Here is a 23,266-nt window from a genome sequence, read left to right on the forward strand (position 1 = left end):
TTGATGTTTTGTTTCTTACTTGTATTTTGATACTCGTTGAGAATTATCTCATGGCATTAATTCAACAGATAACGATCCGAAGTTATTTTTGCAATATATATGGGATTCTTGGTTCCCTGTAAAATGAAGAAGGGCTACTTTGTCAAGATCCGGGTCTGCTAAAAGATGTTTTGTTTTGAACTACAGCTGAGATTATCTCTCAGCCATTCATGAAAATTCTCCTAGCAGGGGATCTGAGATCAGATCTGGATTTGCTAAAAAAAATGCATGTTATGAGATTCGCCCCTCTGTTACTCTTTTAAATTTCTTTTCCATGAGGGAAGACTTGAGGTCGTCTAGAGGGGGAATCAAGCTGAGGTTGCAGGGTTTGTTTGTCAAAATGTAAGATAAATATGATGGTTGTGCAGGTTTAGTTAATATTAGCCTCTAGTCTAATGGGTTGTCATCCTCCCATTTCATGTTTTTATCTAATTTTGCTGAGTTTTCTTTCTTTACTGTATATTGGCTTCGTTGTTTAGCAGATAACTGAAGTTTCTACATCTCCTGGATTCTTTGGTTATGTTTGGCCCTTACGTTTGTTATATTTTCCCTGCTTCCCATCTATGTATTTTCTGTGCCCCGAAATCCTCTGATCCCTTATAATGCATCCCATGTATCTATATTTGAAACCACCTTAGATTATATGTTTTGCAGGGATTTTGCAGAAGGATGTCCACTAAGAAAGTTAGGATTACACTAGCTAAAATACATATGACAACTTTACATTCTCAGTTTCGCCAATTTTTTTTTTATGATTATGGTATCTGTTAGCGTCGGTATCATCCCATCAAGCCTTAGTTAGTATGGCCATCCTTGATCATTACTCATTTATGTATTCATGGTTAAATCAGTTCAGAAATCCTTAATAATGACTCAAATAAGATGGGTCGAGTTAAGTCAGGTTCAAACAGAACAACAGTAATTTCATGACATACCTGTGCTGCATTCTTCTGAATTTTTGATATGATACAATTTTAGTTAATCATGGATTTGGCTTTTCCATATACACATAATCTGATTATGATCACTCAGAACTTATTACTTCGCTTCTGGGATGAAGTAGCGGAGTTTGAAAGATGAAAAGGGAGTAGATGAATGAACCTATCGTAAGTTTGGGAAAATCAGGTGCACTGCTGAATCTGGTTCATGTCAATCACAAGGACAAATTTAGTTCTCCAGTGTCTGATTAAGCTTAACGACCTCTCTATTAGTGTGGGGTCTAACTTTTGAGGCGGCTTACCCTGTTGCGGCGTGATGGTAAAAGGGCAAGATGGATAGTTATAATGCCTTCCTGCTATAACATCATAAACCTGTGTAAATTGCATAACTACTGGGAGGATAATTCGCAAGTCATCAGTCACCACCTGTACACCTTCATACACATTGCTCCTCACTGTGAGCCTTGGATGAAGAGCAATTAGCAGATTCGTTTTCAAGGAATGTCAGTAGACTGAAGGATCTCGCCCAAGTCTTGCTAAGGAATCATCCAACACCCCATCGATCTGTAGTGTTATCTTTCACCTTGTCCTGAAAATAACAACTCTTGATATCAAGGTAGTGATGTACTGAAAATCCAGGTATGTCTTGCTGTAATAAACTCCCTCAGAAGCCTGATCTTTCAATGTTTCTTAGTATAGTATTCTAATTTCGATGAGAAGCATGCTTACTGATAGAATTTTTTCTTTTTTTTTACTTATCTGTTACATTTCTTTTCTTATTGTTATCATTCATGATAGCCATGTATAGATGCTTAGCAACATTGTATTTCATAGTCAGAGAAAATAAGCTTGCAACCCAGAAGTTTGGCAGCATTATGAAAATGACATTTGGTGGCTTTTATGTTATTTTGATGATGGCACTTTTTTTTTATAGGATTAGTTCACAACGAGTTCTTCAATCCTTTTTTTGGACCTTCTGCATATGACTGTCATGAGCCTTCCTGCAGTGATGCTTCTACAAGTGGTTCGATTAAAGTGCAGAGTCCTCATCCATTCGGTGTGGAGCTCGTAGCTGCAGTGAGCTGCCGCTCCTTAACTCGTTGAAGATGAAGATGTCAATACTCCTTGGGTCCAACTGATGATCTTGTCCCATAGATGTTGTTCCCCAAACCCCTTTCTTTCGAAGAAGCAACAGGACGAGGTATGTATGCATTATGAATCTAGGTCATTGTCTCTTTTCTTCCATGAGATTTAACTAATTTTCCTTCAATTTACTCTGTTATTGCGCCAGCACCAAGGCCGACTGTCATGTTGGGAACCATTTCATAGGAAATGAACTGTTATTTGCATTTTCAATTGTTGTCACTATTCATACATTTGAATTTCTTACATTATATCTGCTATGTGTTTATCACTTTATCTTCAGCACCATGTGGTACTCTTTCTAGCAACATATCACTCTTTAGGCCTAACAGCCTCGTGATAGCATGTTATGGGTTGCTCATGACTTCTTCACCCGCTACTGGTAGGTGTAGTGTTGCTCAGCTCTGCCCCGTAGTGGCCATAGCGAGTCCTACCGCAACCCGAACAACACGTTGTTGCTCCTCTACTTCTACAGTTTGCCAATGATCATCTCCTAATGTGCCTATAGGGAGGACGTCCATGTGACCCTAGCGATTCCTCAATGGATGGTTAGGGTGGTGCTACCCCTTCCCCTTCGACTCTGTGCTCTCGGTCGTTGATTATGATCATAACTTGGAACTGATTTGGCGTGATGGCATGATTCAAATTTTTGTAAGGTTGACCTAAAGCAAAGGTCCCCATTTGAACATTAAAGGAAAGCCGAGCTCTGATGAGCATCTCGATTTTCCTTACCTCCATACTGATCGAGAGCCTCTGTAAGTAAAACCACATAGCATCAAAATTCCTGTGTTCATACAGTTTCTGTTTTACATTGGTTATTTATCTCTGTTACATATATCAGTGCACATACCTTGATCTTACAACATATACCAGTTTATATATTAGCTAGACATGTTAATTATGTTAATATTGCATATGAAATCACACTGCTAAATGTTAGAAATCCTTTAACATTTATGGGAATTTGTATAGTAAATCCCCTGCAGTTTGTATCATCATGATGCATCATTATTACCTACATTATCACCCATTTCTATAATACTTTCTTCACCATGGAGACATCTCTACATCCTGTGCTGGCATTTGTATATTCTATATTTCTATATACACTTCATCTCATTCTAGCAGCATCTGTATATTCTATATATACTTTATTTCATTTTGTATTTAATAGCATCTATATATCCTATACCTTTATTTATCAAATGTTTCATGGTGAATTTAAACTCTGTGTATTGGCTCCATACGATTGCCAAATATTCAGTCTCACTAAAATCTCATGATCACTGTGTGTTCATCATACAGTGTATGGTCCCTTAGCCAATTCTTTTGCAGAAATTGATCTGTCAATTGATCTTATGGTGTTGTGTGTCATAAATTGGCACAAACAACTTACTTCAAACAGCTTGCTGAAACTATGTGGACCTGTGACATCCCCTTTGATTAAACTAACTTGTATATTTGATCTTGGAGCTATGTAATCAATTCGATCTGCTGGTTATGTGACCAAGTTAGGGAACCCATTGAGTTCCCCCTTTTCCTATGGTAGTTTATCAAGAACTACCATAGTTGCCATGTTTCACAGTTGTTCACGATGAATCGTCGTGTCTCTTCCTTTCTATGACGGTTCATCAGGAACTATCATAGTTCATGATGGTTCACCTTGGACCACCCCGACTCTTGCTTTCACCCATTGTATATACCCTCTTACATATAAGTTTTTTTGTTTACTTATAACATTTCTATATATATACATGCATACATGTACACATGTATATATATATATATATATATATATATATATATATATATATATATATATATATATATATATATATATATATATATATGTATATTTTCTAATAATATGCCATATGCATGCTGATTCCAATATGATGCTTCTTCTCACATGCTTGCTTTTCTATTGCCTTGTACTAACTTACATTTTATAGGAAATATATGAAAATGCTATCTTTCTTCTTGAATTAAGATTTCAATTTCCAGTTAATGATGTAATAAGTTAGACCTTAATGAAAAACTTTACATTTCCTGCTTTAGATTAGAATGAATGAGCATTGTAAATATTATGAATTACTTATTCTTCATGCATTTTTCTTTATTTCTCAAAACTCTCACCATGGTGAAACACGAATGGCACGTGCACCATTTCGTAAGAGGTAAATTAATCCTAAGTTGATGATTTACATCAATGGCCATAGTCAGGATGTAAACAAGACTTAGGATTTTTATCTTTTACAAAATAACACTGGATCCACACTGGATCCATTTTCAAAATTCATCATATTTTCCTTAAATATTTTCTTCTTTTATCAGAATTTAACTTAAAATTAACTCAAAATATATACCAATGGCCATAGTCAGGGTATATTGAGAGTTAATTTCATTTTAAATTCTATAAAAGTACCAAAAATGTATTTTATTCTTTACTTGAATTTAAATGAAGTTATTACATAATACACTCAATGACCATAGTCAGGGATGTATTATGTCTTCAACCTCATTTTTAATTCATTTAGAGAATGGAATAACTTTTCAAATTCCAGATTCAAATTCTTTAAATTCATTTCATCATTTAAGATAGAATTGCATCATATTTTCAAAAATTCTTTTCTTTCAAAATCCAAGTAATTGTGAATATCTCTTCTTCAAATTCCTATTTCAAATTCTATCTCATTCAAAGTTTAAAATTCAACTTGATTCATTTTGTAAATTCTAAAATCAAGTTCAAAGTCCAATTTGACTTTGAAATTCATCCTCAAACCAATGTTGAAATTCCAAGAACCAAAGTTAAAATCTCAACTTGGATCCAGATTTCCAAGTATGAATCCAATTTCACTTTGGATCTCAAATTACAAATCTAAATTTCATCTAGGGTTCAGAACTCAATTCCACTTTGGATCTCAGACTTCAGATCCAATTCCACTTTAGGATCTAGAATCCAATTCTACTTTGGATCTTAGACTTCAGATTTGATTCTATCTTAGGGTCCAGAGTCCAGCTCTACATCGGATCTTAGACTTCAGATCCAATTCCACTTTAGGATCTAGAATCCAATTCTACTTTGGATCTTAGACTTCAGATCCGATTCTATCTTAGGGTCCAGAGTCCAGCTCTACATCGGATCTTAGACTTCAGATCCAATTCCACTTTAGGATCTAGAATCCAATTCTACTTTGGATCTTAGACTTCAGATCCGATTCTATCTTAGGGTCCAGAGTCCAGCTCTACATCGGATCTTAGACTTCAGATCCAATTCCATCTTAGGGTCCAGAGTCCAGCTCTACATTGGATCTCAGACTTTAGATCCAAATCCGTCTTAGGATCCAGAATCCAATTCTACATTGGATCTCAGACTTTAAATCCAAATCCATCTTAGGATCCAGAACCCAATTCTACATTTGGATCTCAGACTTCAGATCCACTCCATTTTAGGATCCAGAACCCAAGTCCATCTTGATTTCTAAATCTCGGATCCCATTCTGTCTAGGATCCAGAATCCAATTCCAATTCTAGATTTCAATTCCATTTTCGGATCTAATTTGAATCTCTTAAATCCATTTCTATTTCTCAGATCCATTCTAAATTTCAAAATCTAAATCCAATTCCATCTCAGATCTCCAATTCTCAAATCCAATTCCCATTTTCAAAACTTTAAATCCAGAATCCAAATTTTAATCTCGATTTAAAATCCAGACTTTGGATTTAAATTCTATCTCGAGTTCCCAACTTTCAAATCAATCATACTTCTCACTTCTACTTTGATTTCTCACATTTTATTCTGATTTCAAAGCTTCAAAAGCTAGAATTTGATTCAATTTTCAAATATTCATCCAAAATTCTAAATTCAAAGTCCATTTATGACTTTGAAAATTCCTTTTCTTCTTCTTTTATCTCAAACTTCAAAATCATCTCTTTCCAAATCCAGATTTATTTTCCCAAGCTCTTGATTATTTCCAAAAACTTAGAACTTTAAATCTTAAGTTCTAAGTTAGAAATCATTTCTTCACTACTATCATCAGATTCATCTCAGAAATACTTGGGAATTTTTTAAATCATTTTCAAAAGGAGCATACATCTTTTGCATTTACACAAGCATGATTCTGTGTGCATCTAGACTTAGAATAGATTCCTAGATAATTTCTTAGCAAAGCAAAAGGCATAAATTCGACCCTTGGTTCGATTACCCCTGGTAAAGGCGCCAGGAACGGTCGAACCTCATACCGACGAGCGGATCCCGTCTCCCAGTTTTCCCGCAAATATTTCAAAACGGAGGCGAGTTATTTCAAATATTTTCAAAATTAAGGTCAAATGAGACCCCGCAAAAGAATTCCTCTTCTTCTTTTCTCTTCTTTTCTCTTCCCTCTTTCTTTCCGTCTTTTATTTTCTTCCTTCAAAAAGGAAAAAATAGAGGATGGAAAGAAAAAGAGAAGGAAGAGAGAGAAACCAACACAGAGAGGAAAAATTTTGCGATGATCACATTTGTCATCATAAAAAAGGGGGAGATTGTTACGACACTGAAGCCGTACATGATACTTCAAGTACAAGGTTTTGATGATGAACAAGTAAATCAACTGCATTTCAGCTAAGGCAATGAAGACATTGAAAAATTCGATGAAGAATCTTTGAAGACTAGTGTGCAAATGTTAAATTCGTTAAAAATCTTAGATTCTTGTAAGAGTCTTACTTAGAGTGCATATTTCGATTGCATTTCACCTAAAAAGTCTTTAGAAAAACTTTTCTAAAAGAACCCCTCATGAAAATCTTTTTAGAAAACTCTTTTCTTAAATTTTCGTGTTTATTAGTCAACAAATAGACTCACCAGTCGACTAATCCTTTCGCGCCATATTTGTCAAATTAGTCGACTGGACATAATGTCTGTTTTCTGGAAAATTTAGCAGCAGTCGACTAATGACTTTATCAGTCAACTGGACAGAACATGTGTTTTCTGGAAATTTAGCAGCAGTCGACTAATGCTTTTATCAGTCGACCAGACAGAATGTATGTTTTTCAGAAGATTTTAGCAGCACTCGACTGAAAGGTTTTTCAGTCTACTGATGATATTATCAGTCGACTAATTTTATCTCTAGTCGACTAAGTTTCAAAAGTTCAGATTTTCAAACGGCTCGATTAACAGACCAGTCGACCGACGATAACTGTCAGTCTACTAATAACTAACTATTAGTCGACTAACTACTGTTTTAGTCGACTAATTTTGTCATTTTTCCTGAAACTTCAAAAAGGTGTGTCTTTTCATTTTTCAAACGTTTTGATCATTCAAAATGGACAGTTTTGACACTCTTTCATACTCTCAACGTATGGAAACTTTCAACTATAAATATGAGTGCATTTTACACTCAAAACAACTTCAATTCAATCAATTTGAATCATTTACTTTTTGCTTTTCACTCATATTCATTTTCTCACTCACGTGATATTTTTCACTTCAGTTTTTCACTCAAATTCCTTTGAGAAATAGTGAATTCGTGAGTAGAGTATTTCAACAACCTCAAAAGCCAATTACATCTCATTTGCATTCAAAAGAAGGGCTCATAGGTTGTATTGTAAGTTGTTACTTATTTCAATTTTCTGTAAAAGGAAGGACTCCTTGGTTTAAAGGAGTTGTTTGCTTTCGGTAGGTGTGTTACTGGAAGTGGGACCAGATTTGGTCTGTGTATGATCTTGTAGTTACACAAGATTGATAGTGAAAATCTCAAGCGGGTTTTGCTTGGGGACTGGATGTAGGTCGGGAAAGACCGAACCAGGATAAATTCTTGTGTTCCTTTGCGTGTTTGCTTTTCAAATTGCAAAATCCGTTAATATTCCGCAGACAATTTTTAAAAACACTATTCACCCCCCCTCTAGTGCTCGTTGCCTCGATCCTACTGTACTTTCAAATCACTACTCTTATATCTGATTTTTGCTGTAAATCGCTACTTTTTGATTTGATTTCTACTGTAAATTGTTACTCTCTGATTTAATTTCTACTGTAAATCATTTTTTTCAACAGAGAGAATAAAAAAAACCATGTCTGCTCAGAGAGAAATCTTATTGCTCTTTTCAACAGTTACAAGAGAGAAAGAAAAGAAAGAATTTATACAAGGCAAGAGCGACAACCCTAAACCTAAACAAGTTGAGTCTGATCCATAAGAAATCGAGTATCAAACAAAAGCCCAAAAAAAAATTCTTTTGGGGGGCGCTGCCCCTCACGACCCCCCGCCAGCCCCCCCCCCCGAAGCCCCTTCCTGCAAGGGCAAAAACTTTGAATCAGGCTCCACAACTCATCAGGCAGGAACGAGAAGGCAACCATGTGTTGTAACACAAGCTAAAAACAAAGGCGAAACATGCAAATCTATTTACGAGGAGCGGGAGGACATTTTCATCCAACACATATCTATCTTATCAGAGGACATTTTTGTCAAAAGCATATCTACCTTTTTTATATGTTATTTTATTATAAAGTCATCATGGGCAACATTGGCATATGAATTATCACGGTTCCCAAGATATTCCTATGTACACACAGGAACACACAAATTTGTGTTTCGGGGAGAACACACACCACCCTCACGCTCTAGTGTGATACCCGGTCCTGTGGGGCAAAGTGTTCCGGTTCATTGACATAACGCCATGTTGGACTTCACACCACATGCAACCACCCATTTGTCTACCAAAGCTGCAGTTTAAAAAAAAGAGCCAATATTATCCCCCTTAATATTTGTCCTTAATTAATATGTATTGTCCTATTCAATGAAAAAAAAACAAAGATTTACAGCTCTTCTCTTTATTTAGTGCTTGCAGAAAAAAGCTGTACCATATCTAGATCTGTTATACCTTCTAAAGTATCAACTCCCTCCGCTTTATTAATTCTAAAAACTTCAGCAAACAAGTCCAACGAGACAACTAGCAGTTGTAATCAAAGATGAATATTCTCGAAAAACTTCTAGTTGACTGATCTGCAGTTTGTTCGTATCTGTCCATTTGTTCCTGTGAGAGGGCTTATGTTCCCCATTTTGATCATGGCATTAGCAAAGTCGTTGAAGAAAGTGGAGGAGCTTGCGTTGTAGGAGCTGACTTGGGAATCAGTAGAGCCTCCATTGAAGAGTTCCTGGTCTGAGTGAAGCAGGCCCTGGTTGCTCAAAAGATTCGTGTAATATGCATTATCAAAAATTGTAGGCGTAGAAACATCTAGAGGTGCAAGATTGTCATCACCTCCTGTGAAGGGGCAATTAGCCCTTAAAGTTGCCGCAAACGTTGAGTTTATGTTTGTGTCATTGTATATATGATCGCGGAAATTTGTGCATCTTGCTTGCCCAATTGTATGAGCGCCTACATCCATAAGAAATGGTGTTTATTAGCAACAGCCAGCCATAAGAAGAAGAAAACAAAACACAGCCTCAAGGATCAGGTTACGTGACACTATCGAGTATAGTATGACCTGCTAGCTACGTTTTATGCAAACAAAACAGTTGTCACGATCTCGGTGTTTTACAATAGCCTCTGTAAACACCATTTTACCTTATCTGCGTTTGAAAAGCATGCTTAATTATATTAATCATTTTTTTTAAAAGCAAACTGGAGTTTGGCGAACCCCCTACCAGAACAACAGCCGCCCGTGTGGCGGAGGGATTCGATCCTGAGCCTTCAACTTGACACAGGACCCTGCTTACCACATGGGGATACTTAATCATATTGAAATTAACAATAATGGAGATCACCTGAAAGAGTAACCATTTCTGCAGCTGTTAGTCCTTGATTGGTGAACGACGTTATGAGGTCACTCAAGTTGAGAGTGGGCGCTGGAAGGTTGGCATTAGCAGCACTTAGATTTGCTGTAGTTGAATCTCTTCTTCCAAGGAGTACCGTCCATGTTTGACCACCAAGCTGAGATGGCAATTCTAAAGAGTCAAATGAAGAAGATAAAATCGCAAAAGGGGCTGGATTTACTACACAACTCACTTCTTTTGAGAATGAGAGAGAAAGTGGGGATTCTAGATCTTTTAAGTTCTCTTTAAAGTAAGAGATCAGTGGGCCTCTAAGCGGAGAGCAACGTCCGATCTTTTTTAATTAACTAGTAATGATCGTATATGGGCTGTTTTATATCATTTATTAAATATTTAACGGTAAATAATACCGAATTTTGAGGATAAAGTTTAAGGAAAGGCAATTAATAGGGTTTCATTCTAATAAAGACCAAGTGTATACCAGTATCGTTGTGAATCGGCCAATTTGCAACATATGGGCAAAAAATTGATAGAAATGATCTGAATCGTTTTTTTTTTTAAAACGCTTAAAATAATTTTTAATATTATTTCAGTATTTTTCTTGACACTTGCCATCTGCCGGATAAAAATTGGCCCATTCAGCTAGATTCGGTTCAGAATTGGAATCGGCTGATTCCCTGAATCTTTTAGATTTTTTTTTTTGTCAATGTCCTATACGATTCTGACATCGGTTTTGCTGCTATGGAAATCAATAATTTAAGTATTAATTTAATTGTTTAGTTATTCTTTCAGCTAAAATTTGATACTGAATAGTAAGTTTCTTGAATAATGTAGAGTGAATACGCAAATTTTAGGTGATTGGGGAATATGAAAGTTTATTTATGTTTTAGAGAGAGAGAGAGAGGGAGAGAGAGACGGCCTACCGTTACCACAGAGTCGCGTGCAGCAACTGCAAGAATATCTGCGCAGGATACCACACGAGGGCACGAAGCCTCCACGCTGGATTTTATTGCGTCGATGACATCAAAGCCTCTCAATGAGTTATTATTTGGAGCTGCGGTTTTCTCACCGGTGAAGTTTGCGGTATCATCCAAAAGCACGGAAGCATCACATCCCTGACACACAAACACCAGCCACAGATTCCCAGTTATATATATATATGCTCACTTACTCTTGAAAAAGAAAACTTTTCAATTTCTGCCTGTTTTAGTTAACATGAACAAGGTTGACATAAATTCAATCAATTCGAGAAAACATACTAAAATATGGATGTTCCTCCAACTTTCTAATACTCGAGGCTTTTTATGCGGTTACTGCAAACCAAGTGAACATAATTGAACTATCTATTTGCTGCTCCTTAAAAGATAAGTGAACATAAGTGGACCAAACAGGCATCCTTTGTGGCGTCAACAAGCTAGATCAATTAAGAAAGAGATGCTATTAGAACATGTTTGAGAGGTTCAAACGTTTCAAATATGGAACATACGTTGACGAAGCAGTCATGGAAATGCACGCGAACCAAAGAGGCACCCATCCTGGCGTCTGCTTGTACAGCTGCTTGCACCGCAGTTTGGATTATGGAAAGAACATTTGGACATGACGAAGAGTAGAAATCAGAAGAGAGCTGTGCAAAGGTAGCTCCGTACAAACATAACAAAACAACAGTCGTGAAGAAGAAAGAGGACGATGAACAACGAGCCATTGCTAGGGGGCCAGCTGTGAAAGATTCTTTGCTTACAAGAAAGCAAGAGAACGCAACAGCTCTTATAGACAAATACGCGCCTAACAGAACTGCACCAAGATTGGTACCTAAGTTGTCTTCTATAGCGATCACAAACAAACCGTACTAATTCACGTCACAAGATGAATACCTTTTGTTTGAAAGAGAAATGTCAAGGTGAAATCTAAAAGAGTTTTCGATGATTAGGAATCCAACATAGCGTTGGATAGAAGAAAAGATGCTACATTTGACGCTACATTTGTGGTTACTTCTATGGATAAAAAACCACGATCTCAAGTGATTATTGACAACAGGGGCGTAGCTAGGATTCATGTGGGGGGGGGGGGCAAAAAGGGGTGTAGAAAAAAAGTTGGTGTGATAGTTGGGGGTTCGGGGGCAGCGGCCCCGAATTTTTTTTTTTGAGATAAAATAAAAAATGGCTATAATTATTAATAAAAATCTATTTCATATGGACAAATCAAACTATCTGCTGCAGTCTTTTTCAATCTCAACATAAAGTTCTTAAACATTATCTAATGGCAATATATAACACTGGTGCGATAATTTGAAGTTCATAACAATGCATAAATTTTATTTATGACAAAATAAATCAAAATAAGAAAGTACCAACTAAAATGGGCCCCGACAGTTACTCGCAGCATAAAATTCATATATAAGAGAATCTATAACTAAAGTCATAGTATATTCTCGTTCGATGTACAATGTCATACAGTCAGCAAGAAAATCGTCGTCCATTTTGTTACGAATTTCCGTCTTCACATGCTTCATCACTGAAAATGCTCGTTCTGTAGTGGCCGTAGAAACTGGTAATGTCAATACAAGACGAAATAATCTATTTAGCATGACATATCTTTTTGACCTTCCACTTGCAACCAACTTTTGATACAAATCAGGTAGAGTAGGTACTTGAAATCGAGGATCAGAAACCACATCAATCTGATAATGTTGTAACTCTGCTTTCAAGTAAAATATATCTTGTGGTGTAAAATCTTGAGGGTAGAACTTCTCTGCAAGCTTGCAAATATCAGTTATATTAAAGGATTCAAATGAGTTTCTAGGATCCAATGTCGCACTGAGAGAAAGAAGTTCGACTGATGTATCATTAAATCTAGTATTTAACTCTACCAACAAGAAATCTATAGCTTTATCGAAAACATCAAAATGATAGTGATGCTCAACTGAGGGATACTCACGACCACGGGATCGACCAACCATATATGAACTACTGAAGTCAGGTAGGCAAATATCATTTGTTGAACAAAATGATGTTACCTCTTGAAGGAATTTTTCCCAACTATCTTCTCTCAAAGCTTGAAGCACAGTCTTTGTAGTGTAGACAAATCTCATAGCAGTCAAGATATCTTGATTTTTCTTTTGAAGGGTCTGACATAGAATATCAGTAACTGCAAATATTCGATTCATCAAATGCAAGACAAATACAAATTCAAAACTTGTAATGCAAGTGTATGCACCATCAACTTCAGCCTGAGATCTAGCACTTAGAGAATTTTCAATCAGGCACTCAAATACTTTACATGTTGCAACGTACATATCCATCAAGCTCTTTACAGATTCATAATGAGAACTCCAACGAGTAGCTCCAGCTCTATGCGAGTTCCCAATCTGATTAGCCCCACTTCCTGTCGACCGTTCTCCAATTTCTAACAAATGCTTAATTTCTTTTCTATGTGCAACTTTCAACTCACCAACACGCTTAGGCGAAGAAGTAATAATGTTAACAACATTATCCAAATGAGAAAAGAATTGCCAAATGTCACGAACATCCTTAGCTGCAAAAATCAATGTTAATTGCAAACGATGCGCAAAACAATGAACATAATATGCATAAGGACAATCCTTCAGAAATAATGCTTGGAGCCCATTCCAAGCACCCCGCATATTACTAGCACCATCGTACCCTTGTCCTCGCATATTCTGAATTTGAAGGTTGTGACTACTAAGAATATCAAAAATTTGATTTTTCAGATTCAATGAGGTAGTATCACTAACACTTTTAATTGCAAAAAACCGTTCTCTTAAAATTCCCTCTTCATTGACAAACCTCAATATAATGCACATTTGTTCTCGTTTAGATGCATCTCGTGCTTCATCAACAAGGATACAATATGGTGCATCTCCAACTTCATTACGAATCATACCTTGTACTCGGTTTGCCATAATGTGCAAAATCTCCCTCTGGATATCTGGAGAAGTGTACGTGGCATTTCTTGGAGCATTAGCCAAAACAACTTTATCAACATCTGCATTCATTTTTCCAGAATAATCAACCAATTTAATAAAATTTCCACGATTCAATGAAGATAAAGATTCATCATGGCCCCTAAATGCGCAACCTTGGAGCGCTAACCACTGAAGAGCTAACATTGATGCTCTTACTCTCAAACGAGCTTCTCTTGACATTCCTCTTGGGATACAACATTCATCACTTTGTCAATGTGATGACCCGGTCTCATCAAAATCTCTGCATTTCTTACACATACATTATGATATGAAGACGGTGAAGAACCAACATGGGTAAGAAAAACACATTTTTCTCCTTGACTAACCCTCTTCCAATTATTAAACCCAACAGTTGCCAATGCTGAGAGATTCGAAGAAGGGCTATTATCAAGAAAAAGAAAGCAATAGAAACAATATGCTTTATCTTCTGTCGAAGAATACTCTAGCCAACGAAACTTATCATACCAATGTTCTTGACATCGACGCACTTGTTTACCACATTGTCTACTTGGGTATTGTGCAAGTTTTGGTTGAAAATGTCATGCACTAAGATAAGCTCGTCTAATTCGATCTCTTTCATTAACAGGGTGATCACACATACGCTTTCTCTTACCCGGATCTCTTTCAATATAAAAATCAGATTTGAAAGTTGGATTCGAAGATGGAATATGCTCACGTGATGAAGGAATGGTTGGAGTAGGACTTAAAGTTTCCTCAACTTGTCCATCTGAAGAGCTGTCTAACTTCGAAAAAAAAATGATAACAAGTTTTTTCTTTTTTTAGTGCTCGAAGATTGTCCTCTTTCCATTTTAAATTCTACAAATAAATAAGATACTACATGAGCAATGAGTAAGTGTATGACATTTTATGACATTTAAAGAATGAATAACATTTCACACAAGATGAAAAGACAAAGCATGACCATGGAGAAACAATGCTTCATTCTATACATGCAAAGTAGCTTGGCCTTTCCCTTGCAAGTAAACAGCAGGAAAAATAACTCCTAAAGGCCTTTCTTATTTATAAATGTACCCAATTAACTAAACATGTTCAGCTATTGATTACAGATTGGTAATGCACATCTGAAGATATATGTGGAGTATAAGAACCTATTAGACATTGCCACCAAAAACAAATATTCAACAAAATTTCTAAGTGCATCAATTGCAAAAGTGATATAATAATCAATGTAGTTCTAAAGATAGAAGAAAAAAGAGGCACTTATAAGCATAACAATGACATCCTGATTGACTCACTAAAGCATCCAAAAGCTTGAAACGAGTTAACAAGAGCAATCTCCTGAAATTGGGCTACATGTTTTAACTTTTCCAAGTGAATAACCAGAAGAACAAATTAATTTTGGATCAACACTGCCATGAAAAGCATCAAATTATGTGGTGGTAGCAAAAACCATCATGTACTGATTCTTCAGTCAAGATTCACCAAGACACTGTTATTTTTGCCGTTCTCTGTTTAAGTGTGATTCTCTGTCATGATTTCCATACGTTCTTCCTACTTGCATTAGTTTGCAGAAGAAAAGGGGTTACCCAAGTGTGATCAAATGCCTTTTGCAAAGCCCCAACGTTTGTTGGGCTATCCTTGCAGCTGAAGCATGGCATTTTTAGGTTTTCATATGTATGGGTTTTTTGTTTGATTTTATTGATAAGGATTTTCTTCTTGATTATGATTTCTTCTTCGTTAAGTTTTTTTTTTCATTGATTAGGGTTTCTTCTTCTTGATTCTTCTCTTATAAATCAAAGGATATTTGTTGGGCTTGAACAAAAAGAACAGAACGAACATAACCATTGTTTTGTTATGTTCTTTTTGTTTATTTCGTCCAACTCTGGAAAAGGGATCAAACATACCCTGGGCTTATTTCCTCAAGCTGGTTTGGCCTTAAAAATGGCTAGAGAACTTAATGAATAGCAGGATAAGGATGATCGTGATGAACAACATAATGGTGATTGTGATTCAAGCACCATGTTTGATATCAAATTTGGGCTTATTTAATTTATTCTTAATTGCTTATGTTTTCATAAGTAACAGAAAAGCAATGGATCTCCAATCAGTTTCACACAACAGTGGCATTCTCAGTTTCACACAACACTTGACAACATCAAACACTGTATCTTTGTTCAAGGCTAGATCCGGATCACAGAATTCACTGGTCCAGCCATCAAAATGCAAAAGTAGTTCAAATGAACTAGATCACAGATTCACATGTCCCTAGCAACCGAGTTCACCATAATTAGTGAATCCATTTTCTTATTGCTGATGCAAAAGAATGAATCTACATTCAACGTCTAAGATCACTAGGTACTTAGTGAGTGGCAACCAAATCCAAATAAGATTAGGGGCAGAGCTGGGGGAGGGGGCAGAACTGGGCAAATCTAAACAAAGACCCAAATGTTTTCTTCAATTTGTTCCTCTATTTCATATGACCCACATTAAAAGAACCTTTTTTTCAAGATTACTTTTTGTTAAATGAATTGATGAAGACAGATTTTCGTTTTCAACTAATGAAGAAACTGAAAGACAGATGAGAATCAACCTAGAGAGAGAGAGTTCGATTCAAAGATCACTGACCGAGGCTTGCTGAGGAACTCTGCAACTCACCGGAAGCCGACACTGAAGCCAACACCGAACGGCGGCGACCGTATCTGGATTCCGTTGGCGTCGTCGGCTGTTGCAAGCAGGGAGAGAGAGATGGGGGAGAAAGATAATACAATACGTAACAGGGGGCAGGGGCCCTGTTTTAAAACCCTACCGGGTTTTGGATCCGGGTCAGGTCCGACCCGGGTCTGACCCGGTTTCTGAGGCAGGACTGGGCTACAACCCAGTCCTGCCCCCCCCCCCCCCCCAGCTCCGCCCCTGATTGACAAGAAAATTCCATCGGCTCAAGTGATTATCGATAAGAAGAATCCATCAGCTATTGATGTTGATAAATCTCAATTCAAAGAATTGGTTCTACAAACGAAGGAGTCAGTTCCGCATATGAAGAGGCCGGTTCCACATATGAAGGAATTGTTTATTATAAAAAGCATGCAAATGGTGAGAGACTCAGTTACCGATATGAACGTCCCTCATATGAAGAGTTTGACTATTATCAAGAACCCACAAATGGATATAAAATTAGTTACCGATATCATCAAGCCTCAAATGAAGGAATCAGTTCCACAAATCAAGGGTTCGGTTACTGGATATGAAATTTGATCCATGGACTCTCTCTTAGCCTTGACATTTTTCTATCTTATTGTATTTAAGTATATGTATGCTCCCCTATCAAAATAACGAAGATAGTTCTCTCTTGTTGTGGACTTAGGATACTCATATTTGAACCACGTATATTTTGTATTTTTTTTTCGTTATCTCTTTTTTCTCTTTATGGAATCAGGGCTTTCGAGGTGATTTAGTACATCTCATTTTCCATGGCTTCCTCCGCACCTCAGTCATTGACCTACCCATATCCTGTGACACTAAATGTGCCAAATTTCATTTTTTTGAAGTTGTCTTACTCCAATTTTCTTTTGTGGAGAACCCAAATTATGACTTTGATCAAAAGCCAAGACATAAAGGGGTTTCTTGCTGATGAGACACCTATGCCGCTTATCATGATTCATATTAACACTGATGCTAATTTCAAATTGGAGGAGGTTCTGAATCCTCAATACTCAGCTTGAAAAAAAATGGACCATCTTTTGAAAGGCTGCAGGATTACTGGAACCTTGTCCGAAAGTGTTCTCGGACTGGTTGTTGGATTGGAGACATCGAAGAAAATATGGGTAACCTTGGTTGACACCTTTGCTTAGGAATCTCAAGAAAGGGAGTTTCATCTTATGCATATGATAACTATTATAAAAAAAGTATCGACATGATCGATTCTTATATTAAAAAATTCAAGTTCATTTGCGATGATCTCACTGCCATTGGTAAACTCGTTGAAGATGATAAAAAGGTCATTTGGTTGTTACAAGGACTTGGTCCTAAATATGAGTTGTTTATAATAAATATGTTGAAGCCACTCTTTCCTTTATATAAGAAAATTATTCCTCTCTTGCAAAGTCACGAAGAGTGAAACAAGATGCATGAGTCTAACCAGCCACAAATGGCTTTCTACGGGCAACATGCATCGAATAAGGGAAAAGAGCATGAAAATAATAATTACAAGTTTAACTCAAAGGGACATTTTTTTCAAAACAAAAATTCCAATGATTCTAAGAAAACTGGTGGATCTCAAATGCAAAATGACAAAAAGAAAGGAAAGGAAGCAAGTGTTGTTTGTCAAATTTGCAACAAGAAAATCACTTTGCTTTGAGGTGCTTCAATCGATTCAATCATACTTTTCAACCTCAGGATGCGCCCCAAGCTCTGGCTGCTATGATAATGACCGAAAGTTAGAATGCTGAATGGTTTGCTGACACTGGGGCCACAACACACATGTTTGGAAACTTAGGTAAATTACATAACATGAAACCTTATACTGACAAGGATCTTGTGATAGTGAGGAATAGTGAAAAAATGACTATTATTCATATTGAAAGTGTCAGTATAAAGGTAAATTTTGTTTTTATTCCTTTACAAGATGTTGTATATATTCCTTCTCTCAAGCAAGATCTTGTGTCCGACAATCAACTAACAAGAGACTTGCCATATATTTTTGATTTTTCTTCGTCTGAATGTGTTATAAAGAACATAAAAATGGGGAGAATAGTGGCCAAAGAGATTAGAAAAGGTGATCTCTATACTCTTGGTAGAAGTCCAGAGGCATTTTTCTCCACGTGATTCATAAAGGTTTCAGAAGAACAATGGCATGAACGACTTGGATATCCTCAAATGAGTACTATGAGATTCTTGAATAAAAATAAACTTATTGATATTATTCTCAGTAATAAAAGCACCATATGTCCTAGTTGTTAGCTTGGTAAGGCTTGTTGCCGACTTTTTTTGGATTCAAATAATAAAACTCTTGAACATTTTGAAAATGTGCATTCTGATATATGGGGACCCGCTCCCATCTTGTCTTGTGATAATTATCGCTATTATGTGATTTTTATCGATGATTATACAAGGTTTATGTAGATATATCCTTTGAAGCAAAAGTCTCATTTTTTTGAGAGTTTTGTTCATTTCTATAAATATGTTGAACGCCAATTTGATAAAAAAAATTAAAGTCTTTTATTCGGATGGCGGTGGTGAGTTCACTAGTCACAAATTTGTCAAGTATCTTGATGATATTGGTGTAAGACGTCAAATATCATGTCCCATGACTCCTCAGTAAAATGGTGTTGTAGAAAGAAAATATCGCAACATCACTGAATTGGGACTTACCATGAATTTTCATAGTTTTGTGCCAATACGATATTGGGTAGAAGCTTTCTCTACGATCATTTTTTTTATCAATCATCTTCCCTCTTCCAATTTAAGCATGGACTCTCCTTATTTTTGTCTGTTTGGGTCGCAACCAAATTATTCGAGTCTTTGGGTTTTTGGGTCACGATGCTTTCCCTGTTTGAGAGACTATAGAAAAAGTAAATTTGATCCAAAATCTCTTCCGTATGTTTTTTTTTCTATAACATGTAACATAAAGGGTATAAGTGTTCCACTCTGCTATTGGGCATATATACATGTCAAGACATGTTGTCTTTGATGAGTATAACATGCCTTATCAGGACCCAGCCTCATTATATAAAGATAATATTTTTGGAGATTTTTCCTTTAGTGAAGAATGGAATCGTGAAGGTTTTTTTTTTTAAATTGGGAGACCGATAGTAATTCCAAATCTCTTGAGAGTACTGAAGCTCTATCGATCGCAGACAATCACAATGTTACTTGTTATAATCAAACTTCTGAGAATATGTAGGGTTTTGATAGCCCTGCTCCTGACGATGTCAGTGTGGAGACCGACATCAATCAACATCTCTTTAGTTATAATGAGAGTCTTGATCACGGAATCACCATCTCTACTACTGATGGACTGCCAATATCTATCGATCCATACTAGTGAGGAGGATCTAGCCGACTGTACGACTCTTATGTTACCAACTTTAAAACAACCTTCAACTCCACATTATATGGTGGCCAAAAGTATGACAGGTATCATCAAACCAAATCCCAAATATCTTAATCTTCACATTTTGTATGATTCTATTCCCCACAAGCCGAAGTCCATTAAAGAGGCTCTGACTCATTCGAGATGAAAACTTGCCATGGATGAAGAAATTGTAGCTTTGGCTACTAATCAGACTTGAGACTTGGTCCAATGGAAATTGTCCATGAATATAGTGGGTTTAAAATAGGTTTTTAAAACCAAACTGAAAGCTGGTGGAAGTTTAGATGGACTTAAAGCACATTTAGTTGCCCGTGGTTTTAATCAAATCGAAGAATTGATTTTTAAGAGACTTTTTCTCTTGTTATTCGCCTTGCCACTATTAGAGTTGTCCTCATGGTGGCCACTGTCAAACATTGGGTTATCAAACAATTAGATGTCAAAAGCGCTTTCCTTCACGGTGACCTGAATGAAATTGTTTACATGAAATAACCACCCAACTTTGAAGATGAAAGATCTCCTAAGCATGTTTGTGAACTCAATAAGGCTTTATATGGTTTGTGCCAAGCTTCTCGTGCCTGGTTTGAAAGATTGAGAAATTTTATGTTCACCTATGGCTTTTCAAGCTGCGTAACAGACCCTTCCATGTTCACTTTTCATTTCAAGCAGGATATCATGATTTTGTTGGTTTATGTTGATAATATGGTTTTGACGGGTAACAACAATACTCTACTTAACAATTTTTTTGGTGAATTACAAAAGGAGTTTCCTGTCAAAGATCTTGGCAACCTTCATTATTTTCTTGGCATCGAAGTGGTCTATAGTGAAGATGGTATGTTTCTTTGTCAAACAAAATATGCTAAAAAAAATTTGGAACAAACAAAAATGCTTGATTGCAAGCCAATGAACACACTCATGATTTCTAAGGGATAGGTGAACAGGAAAAATGATCAAGATTTTGAAGATCCTATGCTATTCAAAAGCATTGTTGGTTCCTTGCAATACATCACCATCACAAGACTAGAACTCTCCTTTGGAGTTAATTATGTCAGTCAGTTCATGCACACACCAAAAAATAGACACTTTCAAGAAGTTAAGCAAATTCTCCAGTATGTTAAAGCCATCATCGATTTCGGGATGCAATTTTTGTTTCACAGCACCCTGGAGTTATATGCTTTTTGCGATGTCGATTGGGTTGGTTGCCTTATCACAAGGCAATCTATTATCGAGTTTTGTACCTTTCTCAGAAGCAATTGCATATCATGGAATGCAAAGAAGCAGAATATTGCATTATGACATCTAATGTCGCTGAACTCACTTGGTTGCTCTTGTTATTACATGACATTAGGATTCTGGTTATGAAGCCGCCTACTCTTTATTGTGACAATATCAGTGCTCTTCACATGTCTATTAATCATGTCTTTAATAACAAATCTAAGCACATTCAGATAGACTTTCACTATGTGAGGGAAATGGTTGCCCACAAAAATCTCATTACAAAGTTTGTGAAATTGGATAAATAGCTAGGCGACATTTTCATCAAGGCATTGGGGAAATCTCCATTTGAAGTTGGAGGGGCAAACTTGGCATATGCAGTCAGCTTAGTTTAAGAGATACTAAAAGAGTTTTCGATAATGAGGAATCCAACACAGCATTGCATAGAAGAAAAGATGCTACATTTGACACTATATTTATGGCTACTTCTGTGGATAAAAAATCATGATCTCAAGTGATTATTGATAAGAAGAATACATCAACTAAAGTGATTATCAATAAGTAGAATCCATCAGCTATTGATGTTGATAAATCTCAATTCAAAGAATTGGTTCCACATATGAAGGAGTCATTTATTATATTAAAGATTCAGTTCCACAAATGAAAGGGTCGATTACTGGATATGAAAATCGATCCATAGACTCTCACTTAGATTTGACATTTTTTTATCTTCTTATATTTAAGCATATGTATGCTCTCCTATCAAAATAACGAAGATAATTCTCTCTTGCCGTGTACGTAGGATACTCATATAAGAACCATATATATTTTGTGTTCTTTTTTCGTTCTCTCTCTTTTCTCTTTAAAATTGTTTCTTCAAAAAAATGATCTTGAAGAGTGAGCGATGGTGTTGCATTTTGCCTTGCCTACTACCTTTTGTTTTCATCTTGCCTCTATCTTTCTCTAAAGTTTCCCAACGTAAAACCCCTTAACCTTTGGCATGGATCGGTAGTAAAGTGAAAACGATGCTCAAACATTACCGGATTACCATCACCATCACTCATATCTCATCATAATTAATTTGCTTAGATCTCCATCTTTGAAGCATGTTATATGTTGCTCCCCGAAACAGGCAGGTGCATGTTCTCGGGTCTGAATGAGCACCACATATGTAAGCACGTGGGGCTCATTTCCCCGTGTGTGTCTGCATCACTTAGCATCGAAGTCTAGTGCATTTGCAAAGACTAAAGTATCCTTTCCCGCCATTAGCGCCATGAAACAAAGTTTCGAGTAATGTACCAAAATCTCCTCTAGCCAAAAAATGGAGGATAACCTTTTGTTTTCGCCCTAAGCAACACCTCTGCTTGAAGAGTCTCAACCTTGAAATATGTCACCCTCTCCGTTCTGAATCACCCTTACACCTCTGAAGGAGCACCCTTTGCGTCGTTTGCTGCCGTGGGAGCACCCTTTGCCGTCGTCTGTTGCCGAAGCACCTTTTACCATTGTCTGCTGCCGGACCACCTTTTACTGTTGTTCATTGTCGGTCCACCCTTTGTCGTGCAACTGAGGATCTATCATATATTAAATTTATAAGAGAATATTCAAAAGTATACTCTGCAACTGGTAGCTCCATGTTCTTCTGTAGAAGTTCTGACAACAACTCTGTATCAGGGGTCAGATCCCACATATCCTTTACAAGCAAACGAGCTCATTCATAATGGCACCCGACTGCACCATTCAAATCGATACAGTTTCTCAGATGTTTGTTATGTTTAATATTGTTTCAATTGGTGGTTGTACATACTCATTGAAGAGAAATAATTGAAGATCTTTACAAAGAATGGGTTGACCCTGCCAAAGGAAAGGTGATTCAGTTATTCGTAATGATCTTTGAGTTATTATTTACCATGCCAATAAAAGTAGCGATTTATAGTATTAGCTTGTTTTGACGCAATTCATACGACAAATATTGTAATAATTAACACTAGAAAACACATAATATCTATTTACAATGATTTATACTTCAAATAATATGCAACGAGTTTAATAGCAATTGCTAACTGAGCAACGATTTGAGCATACACATCGATGCACATATCGCATAATATACTACAAATCGATACAACAATTCAGCATAATCACTTATTCATATTACAAATCG

At 36.5% G+C, this 23,266-nt stretch overlaps 1 pseudogene; it reads right to left on the minus strand.

Annotated features, from left to right (window-relative positions):
- Positions 1-9,081: 9,081 nt before the first annotated feature.
- Positions 9,082-19,802, minus strand: LOC149845777 (cationic peroxidase 1-like; annotated as a pseudogene).
- Positions 19,803-23,266: the final 3,464 nt, after the last annotated feature.

This window comes from Nuphar pumila, chromosome 2 (assembly GCF_984573655.1).
Source record: "Nuphar pumila chromosome 2, dmNupPumi1.hap1.1, whole genome shotgun sequence".
In the NCBI taxonomy this organism is placed as follows: Eukaryota; Viridiplantae; Streptophyta; class Magnoliopsida; order Nymphaeales; family Nymphaeaceae; genus Nuphar; species Nuphar pumila.